General features: G+C 39.0%; 1 pseudogene; it reads right to left on the bottom strand.

The window, feature by feature from the left end:
- Positions 1-958: 958 nt before the first annotated feature.
- Positions 959-11,249, bottom strand: LOC147490850 (putative wall-associated receptor kinase-like 16; annotated as a pseudogene).
- Between the last annotated feature and the right edge of the window lie 1,646 nt (positions 11,250-12,895).

Raw genomic sequence — 12,895 nt, 5'->3', positions numbered from 1 at the left:
AAAACAGTTGAAGACCGTTTATGGGTTGCAATGGGTGGTTATTTGCACTCATGTCATATATTTCTAAGTACACCCCAAGAATTTTAAAACATTAATGTTACAAATCTTGAGAATCACGTACTTTATATTGAGAGAAGCTCTTGCACCACAGTCTTATCTTCTGCACAACATTCCATCAGTTTGTATGTAGAAATATATTACGAAATGTTAGAAAATATAGATCAACAATTACTTATTTGTATCTGTTCTATAACCCATAACTTATTAGATTCATCTCTACCCAAAAATACATCATCTCAAACCCAAATTTCATAGTAGATTACCTCATAAACTTATGTGGTTTATCCCTAGAATCAGCTCTCAAAATTTCAAAAAAAAAATATACTAAAAAGATTCACAACAACTAAACCTGACGCAGTCCTTTCTCTCTCTCAAACCTATGGTCTCACTAATGCCCACATCCCAAAGACCATTGCCAATCACCTCTCAGTACTCTTTTCTAATCTTGATAAAATTCTAGAACCCAAGTTGAAGTTTTTCAGCGATCTCGACATTATTGGACTCAATCTTGGAAAATTTATCTTGTCCGACGAACTGTCTTGTCAAGGAGTTTAGAGAAAAAAATTATTCCTTCAATTAGTTTCCTTAGGAGTCTACTTGACAGTGGAGTTGGCTCCTCCATGAGGCAGAAACGAGAATGGGACAGAACATAGCAAGCCTAAGACACGATGGTGTGCCGGCTAGAATCAAATATATTAGAGGTCACAATGATTAGATTCTTTCTTTATTTTTTAATACACTTATTATTGCTATCTTTATATATGATTTTTTATGTTCATTTTATACTTGTTTTGTGATCGGATTTGAAATATTAGTTAAAAAAATGAGTTTTTTTTTTGTATGCTTGGCAGTCGGGTTGGCTCACCCTCACTCAATTTCCTAGCTCCGTCACTGGTCTTCATTGCTGGTCTTTCAGTGCCAAAGACATTGAGACTTCTATTGGCAATATTAGATACCGCTTTGGCGCTTTAATTTCTTTCGTGTTGCTCTTCTCTAATATACCTTGATCTAAAATCTCGAGAAAGTTCTCTTTGCCAACGTACGACTGAAAGTGTATCACTAGGCTACTGTAGTCCATAGTGTCGTCCTCATGTCTAACAGGCTTTCTACCTGTTAACAGCTCAAGCAACACTACCCCAAAACTGTAAACATCACTCTTTTCAGTTAGCTTACCAGTGGCAAAGTATTCGGGATCTAAGTACCCTATGGTTCCTTGCACCGCCGTTGAGATACCGCCTTTTTGAAGGGGAACATGCTTTAATATTCCAAAATCAGCAAGTTTGGCAGTTTTATTCTCATTCAAAAGTACGTTGGATGACTTGATGTCTCTGTGGAATATGGGCATCGAAGTATATGAGTGCAAGTAAAAAAGAGCCTCTCCGACCTGTATAGCTATACTAAGTCGATCCTTCCATGATAAACGAGTTCCCTGTTCCAGTCTCCATGGAGTTTGTAGAGAAAAAGGGAGAAAAAAGGGCAACAGCGTTTTTTTTTTTTTTTTCTTACTTAGTCAAATTTTTTGGGTCGTGCCTTTTCTGGGAAACAGGTTGTTAGGCACGCACACGCTTGAAGTAAGCCTAGAGAAAGGCACGCACGCGCTACACCGAATTTTAGCAGAAACTCGATTGTTTCGGAAACAGTATAAAAACAACACTTTTTTTTTTCTATAGAAACTAACCTAACCAAAAGAAAGAAAGAAAGAGATTGTAAGAGAGAAATTCTTAGTGAGTTGAGTATTTACTCTTTGTGAGTGAATTGAGAGCTTTTGTAGTCTGTTACTTTGGACATCTAGAAAAAAGCTGGAATTCAAGCAGCGTGGATCGTGAAATCAGTAGAAAAAAAAGCGTTTTTCTCTCTGGGTGTGAAGAAAGGCGCCACCCGCTCATGCCTTTGACAACCTCCAGTACTTTTGGCACGACCCGTGCTCCACCGTTTTCAGCATGAAATTCACTGTTTCGGAAGTTTTTTGAAACAGTATAAATATATGTTTTTTCTATAGAAACCTAACTTAACCAAAAACCAAGAAAGAGAGAGATTATAAGAGAGCAATTCTTTGTGAGTTGAGTGTTCATTCTTTGTGAGTGAATTGAGAGACTTGTAATTTGTTACTCCGGACATCTAGTAAAGTTTGAAACTCGCAGCGTGGACGTAGGCAAATTGCCGAACCACGATATATCTCGTCTTGTGGTTTGTTATTCTTTTACATTAATTGTTTTACTTTATATGCTTGTTATTTGATATTGAGAAGTGTTGTGATATTGTTTGGAGGGTGTTGAAGTCTTGTCTAGTGAGAAGGATCGATCCTTATGTAGGATTGATCTATTTGTTGTGGATAACGTTGTTTCCGCATTGTCCTATTCACAACAATTGGTATCGGAGCATAAGTATATGACCTAGGATTTTGAGTTTAGTGTTCCAAATTTGTGTAGACAAGGTGTTCGATTAAATTCCGAAGTGAAATTGTTTTTTGGGTTATTGTGTGTAACTTGAAAGATGGCTCCCAAGATGTCAAATGCAAGGTTTGAAGTAGAGAAATTTAATGGGAAGAATAATTTTGGGATTTGGAGGATCCAAGTTAGGGATATCCTCATCCAACAAGATTTGCATAAGACTTTAAAAGGGATTAATTTAAAGGCTGCGAGTATGAGTAATGATGATTGGGAAGAGTTCGATCTTCAGACTTGTTCATCAATCCGGTTGTGTCTTGCTAATGAGGTAATGTATAATGTGATGGGAGAAAATACCGCTGTCGGTATTTAGCTCAAACTAGAGTCTATGTATATGACCAAGAGCATGACGAACAAGATGTACCTTAAGAAGCGTCTTTATCAGTACATGATGATCGATGGTTCAACAATGCAAGAGCACGTTAGTGAATTCCGTCGACGTCTAGCGGATTATTTGAATGTTGGCATGAAGATGGATGATGAGGATCAAACGACATGTTTAATATTCTCCTTGCCAGAAAGCTATGAGCATCTAATGACTATATTTATGAACAGAGAAGACGTTGATCTTGACGAAGTTCAGAGTGCACTTCTTTCTTATGAGTTGATGAATAAGACACGTGTAGAGAATAACATTGATGCAGGTCAGGGGCTAGTGGCAAGAGGAAGGTCGTATGACAAAGCTTCTACAAACAATGAGAAGTCTAGGTCAAAGTCAAAGAAGCCTTTGACACATGTGAAGTGCTAGAATTGTGATGAAAAAGGACATTACTCAAGTAATTGTCCTCACCCGAAGAAAGAGAACAAGAGAGATGGTAAGAAGAACGGTAAGACAAAAATTGAGGCAAGTTATGCTTCAGGCTCTGAAGGGGACGAGTTGAGTCTCTGTGTGTCCACACAAGACTATATGGCCGAAAGGTGGATTCTTGATTCAATTCCGGATGTTCCTACCATATGTGCCCGAATAGAAAGTGGTTTACTTCTTATGAGAGTATTAATGGTGGTTCCGTTTTGATGGGTAATGACGTTGCTTGTAAGACGGTAGGAATTGGAATTATACGGGTCAAGATGCATGATGGTATAGTGAGGACTTTAACTGATGTGAGACATGTTCCTGAGCTAAAGAAAAACCTTATTTCTCTTGGTACCTTAGATTCCAAAGGCCACAAGTTTATGGGCGAAGGTGGAGTCCTAAAGATTGTCAGTGGCTCTTTAACTGTTATGAATGGCAAAAAATATGGAGCCTTGTATATTTTGATGGGTAGTACGGTGATAGGCGATGTAGCAATGGTTGCATGTAGTGATGATTCTGAGTGCACTAAGATGTGGCATATGCGACTAGGGCATATGAGTGAAAAGGGTTTGTTTGAGTTGTACAAGCGAGGGTTCTTGAAGGACTTGAAGAAGCCAAGTATCGGGTTTTGTGAGCATTGCGTCTATGGGAAGTAGTGTAGAGTCAAGTTCAAGTCAAGCAAGCACACGACAACAGGCATCCTTGACTATGTGCATACGGATGTTTGGGGACCCTCCAGAGTGACTTCAAATGGAGGTAACTACTATTATGTCTCATTCATTGATGATCATACCCGCTATGTGTGGGTGTATATGATGAAAATGAAAGATGAAGTGTTTGAGACATTTAAGAAGTGGAAGATAAGGGTTGAGAATTGCACAGATAGGAAGGTAAAGATACTACGGTCTGACAATGGTACTGAGTATATCTATGGGCCTTTCCAAGAGTTTTGTGCGCAACAGGGAATTACCAGACACTGGATAGTCAAGGGCACGCCTCAGCAAAATGGAATGGCAGAGAGGATGAATAGAACCTTGCTTGAAAGAGCGAAATGTTTGTTGTCTAATGCCAGTCTAGGCAAAAGAGTATTGGGCGAATCAAAGGTCCATGGCGTGTTACCCGTATAATAGGTCACCGGTTCGGTATATAGATTGCAAGACACCTTATGAGGTGTGGTCGTAACCCAAATTGATTATAGTATTTTGCGAGTGTTTGGATTGACTGCTTACTACCATGTGAGGGAGATCAAGCTAGATCTTAGAGCTAAGAAAGCTATATTCTTAGGCTTCACAAATGGGGTAAAGGGATACGATTGTGGTGTCTAGAAGACCACAAGTTCCCCGGTCGTGAGATGTTACCTTTGATGAGACTTCGTGTTATCTTTTAAATGGCCCGAAAAGGAGTTAGGCGAGAATGATGACTCTATAGTTCGTTCAAGCCGAGCCTGAGCTTGAGTTATGCGATCTGATGAGATGGGGTTGGTTCATGATGAGGTACCAAATCATGGAACCACATAGCAACAGGAAGAAGAGCAAGAGCATCCACAACTTGTATTGGCTGACCCTAGGCCAAAGAGACAAGTTAAAGAAGTGCACAAGTATGGGCACAAGAAGCCGGTAAAACACTATGGTCAGGTGGATTTTGTGGCATATGCACTGAATATCGAAGATGATGAGCGAGATAGCTTTAAGGAAGCTGTTAGAGATGCTCATTACAGAGACTGGTTGGTTGCTATGCAAGAAGAGATGGAGTCTCTTGATAAAAATCACACATGGGACCTAGTTTTATTGCCTAAGAGCAAAAAGATTATCGGCAGTAAATGGGTGTTCAGAAAGAAAGGGGTCCTTCCTGAGTTCGACAGTACTGGGTACAAGGCAAGAGTGGTAGCAAAGGGTTTCTCAGAGAAGGAAGGAGTCGACTACAATGAGGTATTTTCCCCGATGGTCAAACATACTTCCATTCGTGTGTTATTGAGTTTAGTTGCTCACTTCGGCTTGGAGTTAGAGCAACTTGATGTTAAAACTGCTTTCTTGCATGGGGACTTGAAGAAAGAGATCTATATGAGACAACCTGAAGGGTTTGTTGTTGCTGAGAAAGAAGATCATATATGTAAATTGAATCGGTCACTGTATGGGTTAAAGAAATCGCCCAGGCAATGGTACAAACACTTTGACACATTCATGATACAACATGAGTACACCCGAAGTATGTATGACTGTTATGTTTACTTTCCTAGACTTCGTGGTAATGACTTCATCTATCTCCTACTTTATGTGGATGACATGCTTATTGCTTCCAAAAGCATGGTGGAGATAGACAAGTTGAAATCTCAACTTAGCTCTGAGTTTGAGATGAAAGACTTAGGTGGAGCCAAGAAGATACTGGGCATGAAGATTGACAGAGATAGGAAGAAGCGATGGATAGTTGTATCTCAAAAGAAATACCTTCAGAAAGTAATTTCTCGATTTGGTATGGAGAATGCAAAGTCGGTTTCTATACCTTTAGCTGGACATTTTAGGCTTTCAGCTAAGTTCTCTCCTAGTTCGGTGGAGGAACAAAAGCATATGGCTAATGTTCCTTATGCAAGTGTCGTGGGCAGTTTAATGTATGCTATGGTGTGCACACGCCCAGACATTTCATAGGCAGTTAGTGTTGTAAGCAGGTATATGACAAATCCTGAGAAGCAGCATTGGGAGGCAATGAAATGGGTACTAAGGTACTTGAAGGGTACCTTTGATGTGGGATTAGTTTATGGTGGAGGCACTTGTTATGTCAGTGGGTATGTGGACTCAGATTATGCAGGTGATCTAGATAGACGACAACCGACTACTGGTTATGTGTTTATGATGCATGGTGCACCAGTTAGTTGGAGGTCTATGCTACAGGCTACAGTTGCTCTATTTACTATTGAGGCAGACTATATGGCAGTGGTAGAGGCAGTTAAAGATGCACAATGGCTTCAAGGTCTTCTAGATGATATGGGTATTGAGCAGAACAATGTTGCTTTGTTTTGTGATAGTCAGAGTGCTATTTATTTGGTAAAGAATCAGGTTCATCATGCTCGGACCAAGCATATTGATGTCCGTTATCACTTTATACGGGATGTCGTTGAGGATGGTGATGTAGCACTTGAGAAAGTGGACACCCATGACAATCCTGCTGATATGTTGACAAAGGTTGTCACCGGAGTTAACTTCCAACACTGTTTGGACTTGCTCCAAATCCTACATGCTTGAATGAGCCCCTTGTAGGCATGGCCCTTCGGGGCGGTTGACTGCGAATTCTGGATGGATGTGTTCTTGCTGGATGTGTTCGGCTCGGTTTTATGTGTTAAAACCTCGCCGAGGTGGAGAATGTAGAGAAAAAAAGAAGTTTTTTCTCTCTGGTGTGAAGCGTGACCCGCGCTCTATTTTTGCCTGGATAAGGCGACCCACGCTCATGCCTTTAGCAACCTCCAGTACTTTTGGCACGACCAAGGCGCGACCCGCGCTCCACCATTTTCAGCACAAAATTCACTGTTTCGTAAGTTTTTTGAAACAGTATAAATATATGTTTTTTCTGTAGAAACCTAATTTAACCAAAAACCAAGAAAGAGAGAGATTATAAGATAGCAATTCTTTGTGAGTTGAGTGTTCATTCTTTATGAATGAATTGAGAGACTTGTAATCTATTACTCCAGACATCTAGTAAAGTTTGGAACTCGCAGTGTGGACGTAGGCAAATTGCCGAACTACGATATATCTCGTATTGTGGTTTCTTCTTCTTTTACATTAATTGTTTTACTTTATATGCTTATTATTTGATATTGAGAAGTGTTGGGATATTTCTTGGAGGGTGTTAAAGTCTTGTCTAGTGAGAAGGATCGATCCTTGTGTAGGATTGATCTATTTGTTGTGGATAACGTTGTTTCCGTATTGTCCTATTCACAAGATAGGCAAATTGCCGAACCACGATATATCATTGTCTTGTGATGTGTTCTCTTTTACATTAATTGTTTTACTTTATATGCTTGTTTAATTAACATTGAGAAGTGTTGGGATAGTACTTGGAGGGTGTTGAAGTCTTGTCTAGAGAGAAAAATCAATCCTTGTGTAGGGTTAATCTATTTGTAGTGGATAACGTTGTTTTCGTATTGATTTATCCAATGGATAAGTTTCTCATATAATGTAGCATCTACGATGAACTTGTATACCAACACAGGAATTCTAGTCTCCAAGCAACAACCAATCAACTTTACTATGTTTCTGTGGTTGATATGAGTTTGATGAGCTCATTTATGAATATCTCGACTTGACACTGATCCACCAATTGGGACTTCTTAATAGCAATTTCGTAGTCATCCCTCAGGATTCCTTTGTAGACAGTGACCTAGAACTTGATTACCTTCGAAATTGTTAATTTGTTGCCTTTTCCAACTCTTGGGCAGAGAAAATCCTGGGATAGCTGTAGGCAGTACTTTTACTCGATACTTATTGGTTTTGTAGGTGGCGTCTATGATCAAAACTTTTAGAAAAGTCCGAGCCATTTTAACACCGTCCGGATGGCCCCATAACAATCCCGTTATCTCATCCGTATTTGTATCCTCTCTCACCTCCTCGAAATAATGGTTTTCTGCTAACAACTCACGCAATCTCTGCATTTGCGAGCGATCATTCATATCCAATGTCCTCACCTTGTGCCTGGCATTGTAGACTTGACATATGCTAGATAGGTTATTAGGAAACCTATGTCTGATGGACTTCAAAACTTCTTTAGGCTTAACTTCATTTTGAGTCATCTCTGATAAGAACTCGAATTGTGGAACAGTCAGTCGAACAGCAAATACATGTCCTTCAAGGGTCTTCGCCAATGGATGGTTGTGAACACCATTAAGAATGACAATTTTCTAACTATCGATAGTGCCGCGTTGGAAAATACATCTTAACTTAAATGAACATCCATGTTTCTTGGTTCCCGTATTTCTCTTATTAGCCTTCTCTGCTTTTTTGTGTGAACGATACACGCCCACACTCTCGCAAGCTAAATCCAGCCTTGGTAGTCGGTTCCCGTTAGCATTCTGCGACTTCCCAATTACCACAACCACATTACATTGTTTTCCCCGAGCAGTTGCCCAACCAATTACGTCATTACGTGTATGAAATACCTAAAGATACGAAAGAAAACAACAATCAATAAACTAATATAATTTTATTTAGAAAATAAAAACAAGTGAAAACAATGCCTACTATGTACCTCTTTCGTAGTAAATAATTCTGTTGTATCCATTGAAAGCGGTTGAACATCATCCTCGTCATTCGAGTTTCCAGAGTTCTCGAAACACAGCGAAGGATCCTAAATGAAGAACAGTTGTTAATTGATGTTTGGCTTAAGTACCAAATGCCACAAATTACCACTGTTTGTGTTTTTCTATGTTCAAATCATAAAACGACATGGCCACACCGTTAGAGATTCCAAAAAACAGAACTTCATATATTTTCAAAGTTCAAATCCAAAATAACATGGCCACACCGTTTGGACTGAGTCCCAAATGGTGTGGCCAAGTCGTTTATGACTTAGTCCAAACACCTGTTGTTTGGGACTTAGTCCAAACAGTGTGGCCACACCGGTCAAGAGGCCAAAAAATAGAACTTCATATTTTTTCAAAGTTCAAATCCTAAACAACATGGTCACACCATTTGGACTGAGTCCCAAACGGTGTGGCCACACCGGTCAAGAGGTCTAAAAACAGAACTTCATATTTTTCAAAGTTCAAATCCCAAACGACTTGGCCACACCGTTTGGGACTTACCGGTGTGGTCACACCGTTTGGACTAAGTCCCAAACGACATGGCCACACCGTTTGGATTGAGTCCCAAATGGTGTGGCCAAGTCGTTTGGGACTTAGTCCAAACGGTGTGACCACACCGGTAAGTTTTTTTTTCTAAGTCCAAATCCCAAATGACATGGCCACATCGTTTTGGACTCGGTACATACGGTGTGATCAGACCGTTTGGTGTGCAATACGAACGACCTAGCCGGGTCGTTTAAGCCTTCAAATTTTCTCTTTCAGTCCTATACATCACTGTACACATGAATAATTACTACATGTATAATTACTACATGCATAATTACGTTTAATTTGGATTTACCTTATTCTTATTAAATGCATCATCATCCATTCCTCTATTTTCTTCACTTTGAACTTGTTCTATATTTTTTTCTTGAATGGGGTCACTTGGAACTTGTTCTACATTTTCTTCTTGAATGGGGTCACTTGGAACTTGTTCTACATTTTCTTCTTGAATGGGGTCATGATGCATTACATTTTCTTCTTCATCTTCATGTTCTAAAATGGGGTTGGGCTCTTCCATTAGTGTTTAGTGTTAGTGTTAGGATATAGTTTTCTTTAGAGTTTAAGGGTTTAAGGTTTTTGATGGTGGAAGAGAAGAGAATTGAAGAAAAAGGCTGAAAATGTTGCAACAAGTCAAATTCACTTTAGTTTGGGAGGTGCCCAACACAAAACAACTTTTGGGACCAATGGCACATTTGTAATAATTGTTTTTGTTTTTGGGGTCTGCCCAACACAATATGGGGTCCGGCAGTAACAAACACCAAAATAAAAGGGCTTAATTTGTCCAAACCCTCCACTTTTGTCACCACTTTATAATAAATCCCCCACATTTGTAAACATCACGATTTTCCCCTGCTCCGTCTGACTTCTATCCAAATTCCGTTGGTATTTAACCTAATACCAAAAATACCCCTCAGTAATGTACATTGACTAAATTACCCTTGAAGATTTCTTTTGTCGCTAGTGACAAATGTGGGGAGTTTATACAAATTAACCTGTAAATATAAAAAACCCATACCTACCAACTAATGGCCTAGATGCACCGTAGTAATTTCTTCTCCAATTCATTCTCGCGAACAGAAACAGAAAGCTTCTTAAATTCCGGCGATTAAATTATCGGACACCCGAAACCAATCAAGACACACCACCTCTTTTGCATCCAATCTTTCAATAAATCCCTAAACCACTGAAACTCAATCACTCACTTAATAAATAATACATTCTTACTAACCAATCAACATATATTACCATATTTTACTAATTAATCACTTAAAACACTCAAAAGAATGCTTTCATATTTCGGGAAAATAGATGTTCCATCAACCAAATTCAAGTGAGAGGAGACGAATTTGAAAGAGGTTGTTTATTTTTAATGGAAGAAATTTGATAATAGATGAATCGGATTTTGTTGGTATGATTTCCAAATCGTTTTTTGATAAACGGAATCAGCATCCTCACAACTCGTCTCAAAAAAGGGGAAAAAAAAAGCGATAGGAGTCGAAAGGAAGAAGAAGATAGTATTGGCGGCTGGCTTGGCTTGGGTTGAAGGGAAAAGCAAAAAAAAATTGATTTTGACTTGCCAGCACGTGGCTAATTCGTAATCCTTGATTTTAAACCCATCTTAGGGTCAACAACTTGAGCGAAACTAAGTGTCACATATGTATGTCTCTTGAGGGGTAATTTTGGTATTAGCTAAAATACCAACAAAGCGGGAGAAATCGTGATGTTTACAAATGTGTAGGGTTTATTATAAAGTAGTGACAAAAGTGGGGGGTTTAGACAAATTTCCTCAAAATAAAAAAAAATAGGAAGTTTGATAAATGAACATGGGAGAGTCCGGTTAATTTCTCTATGAACATATATGCCTATCAACCAAGTACAGTCTTGCTTAAATGTAGAACATAAGATAATATGACATCAGCCTAACACAAGATTCACAATCCCACTCACCTTGACATCCTTGAGAGCAATTGAGATAAGGATTCCCAGCATACCCTGATAAACATTTGCAAAGATAGCTGGGTTTTTTAATAGATCTTTCGGGATAGCTGTTATTTCCGCACAAAGTCACTGTGGCATTACCAAAATGATGTTCCTCTATAGCCCAGTTTAGTTTCATTGTAAATTTTGTTGTTCGGTTACTGAATTTAAATGCATCTTCTTTGTTAAAGATGTAACTTCCTTCTTCAACGACAAATCCATAACTGCAAGGACTAGAAACTGAGCGGTTGTAGTTGTATTTAATGGTATAAAATTCGAGCTGCGAATTAGCAGTTCTAGGAAGGGTTGCTTCACAACAACCTCGTCCTGTGCAGTAATTATTGTAAATGCCTGAATCACAAAATTATCCCTTGGGTTTGGAAGGGTCAACTGGGTCAAATATAATACCTCCAACATTGCAGCCAATTCAAGAACTAGAAATTTATTTTTCCGCCTTGAAATTCTGTAAGGACTTTGTATGAGCAAATTCATAAATTGGGTATCACTTGGATTTGTTGAGCAAACAGTAGATAGGAATGGACTAGATCACTAGAGTCTACGAGTACTTCTCCTTGAAGGATCTCTATGAGTTGAAGGTTTGGACCTGACAAGAAGCGGACACTTTGATCTGTGCAAGTGATTCCGAAGCCTTTCAAGTAACAACCATCTCCAATCCCAAAAGGATAGCTGATTTCTACTGCACCACATTTATTTGGGCAGCCAGGATGGGAAGAACCAAGGCTGCTGGCGAGTACAAATACTGGATATAGATTTAGCACTGATGCAAGCACTAGTACCTTTAGTAGTAAATAGTAATGGAAGGACACGAGTATTGCGGCAGAAGTGAATACCATGATTGATTCATAATATCATGAGCACTCATGTAGTCATGTGTTGGTTATATATATATATATATATATATATATATATATATATATATATATATATCACTTATCTGTATCACTTACATGAGCCTTGGAATTTCCTCAAATGACATGGTGGAATACTTTGAAAGAAGGTGTCACTTTTATATTAGTCTTCCTTTTTATTAGTTATTTTATGCGATTCCAATGCTTTTAAGAACAACAAAGTAGTTTTAGCTAGTCATATATTCCTGAAAAATGAAGGCTGTTGTAGATGTTGGTGTTTACTGGATAACGACCTGATGATTTGGGTGATGGAGAATGACTGCACTCTTATTGGGATAAGAGTTGTCTACGTATCAAGTTTTTCGGGATAAACTTGAATCAAGCCTAGCTTACGTAGTTCATCTATCTCTATTTATAGATGTTTGAGCTGATCTTCCATATTTGCTCTGGACCATTATGAAGTGTAGATCCACCTTGTGTGCTATCTTGATGATTCGTCATTACTCTGCTGTTACAAAGTTGATGTCTTCATGATTGTGGCGTTGATTGAGCTCTAAGATTGCGCTAGTTGGTTTGCTTCCATAAATGGCTGTAATTAATGCTGTGGACGGCCTGGGTGTTGGGTCATGGGGTACGATCTGATGGTATGAGACGAGTTGAAGGAGGACGACCTAGTATGTGGACACGTATACTGCAGTGTGGAACGGAGGGTACTTACACAACCCCCTTTATTTTTATTCGTTCTTTGGACAGCTGTTGCGTGGAAAAAGAACGGTTTAAAAAGTAAAGTTTGAAAGCACGTGTTTGACAGCTGTTTGTTTTGAATTTAGGTTTCAGAAAATGTGCGGGAACTGTTGGGCTAGATTCGTAGGCCCGAAATTACGGCGATTTGTGGGCGAGTAATGATTTAGGTATT

The sequence above is a fragment of the Coptis chinensis genome, chromosome 6, assembly GCF_015680905.1.
Source record: "Coptis chinensis isolate HL-2020 chromosome 6, ASM1568090v1, whole genome shotgun sequence".
Lineage (NCBI taxonomy): Eukaryota > Viridiplantae > Streptophyta > Magnoliopsida > Ranunculales > Ranunculaceae > Coptis > Coptis chinensis.
This window is presented reverse-complemented; position numbering and strand designations above follow the sequence as displayed.